Source organism: Atta cephalotes, assembly GCF_000143395.1.
Source record: "Atta cephalotes unplaced genomic scaffold scaffold00052, whole genome shotgun sequence".
Taxonomy (NCBI): domain Eukaryota; kingdom Metazoa; phylum Arthropoda; class Insecta; order Hymenoptera; family Formicidae; genus Atta; species Atta cephalotes.
This window is the reverse complement of record NW_012130116.1, coordinates 1,022,139-1,023,291: the sequence shown is the minus strand read 5'-3', so window position 1 is coordinate 1,023,291 and position 1,153 is coordinate 1,022,139.

The following is a 1,153-nucleotide window of genomic DNA, read 5'->3' as shown; positions in this document are numbered from 1 at the left end:
GAGAGAGAGAGAGAGAAAAAGGAAAGGAGTAAATTATTGATTTAGCTTGATCTTAGAAAAAAAAGAAAAGCAAGAAAATAATATTTTATATTAATTTGTTAAGGAAAATAACAATTCGTTACTTTTTAAATAACAGGATAACGAGTCATTTTTTTAAAATCAATTATTTTGTTAACTCGATAACGTGTAGTGATAACGAGTTATTTGGAAAAGCAACTTTTTCATCTCTGATCTTTTATTACAATTATTGTTTTCTTGATTTGTATTGTATGATTTGATTTTGTGTGACGGACAGAAATTCTTTATCAGTCCCAAAACACAAATAATCCGAATGCTGCAAATAAAAGAATTCACTATATCCGACGACCGAATTATGTCCCATCGACACTATCTGACGAACATGTTATCCGTTGGAATGGAATGGAACTACTACTCCGTTCTGTGAAATTCTTGACTATTCTTGATATAAGTTCAAGTGCGCACGCGTCGTTCGATACGTTCTGTTTGTCTAGTTTTGTTTTTTATTTGCTTTTCTTCTAATTAATGATTAATTAATATCCACGTTATAATTAACGTAAATATTTTGCAAACAAATAGAAGCACACCACATCACCAAAAAAAAATCAATAATGATGCCTAATATCTTAGATAATTTTATTACAATATAAAGTATAAAGAGGTCATAAAAGCCATAAAAAAAAGTATTATCCCAAAGCTTTACTAATTAAAGAATAATGGAAAAGCCTGTTGCTAAATTTGTAGACAAATAAACTCAATCTTTTTTAAAAAATATTTATTTCTGAATTCCTTTCAATATTGTTTAAAAAACAGAATGATATTACTTTAAATAATCTTTATAAAAATAATAAAATGTATAAAAAGTATTCATATACAAAAGTTTTTTTCTCGATTTAAAATTTTTTTTCATATTTTACATATTTTTACATAATTCACTTTCTCACTGTGTAGTGAGCACTATATCCCTTTATAACAGGATGCATTCCAACTAGAAACAAGAGAGTTTATGTAAAAAAAATGTTAAAAATAAAAAAAAATTTAAATTAACAAAAAATTTTAAATTAACAAAAAACTTTTCCCTTAATAGATATATCTTCGTTGCTTTAAATAATAAAGATATTTTTACAGCGGCAAC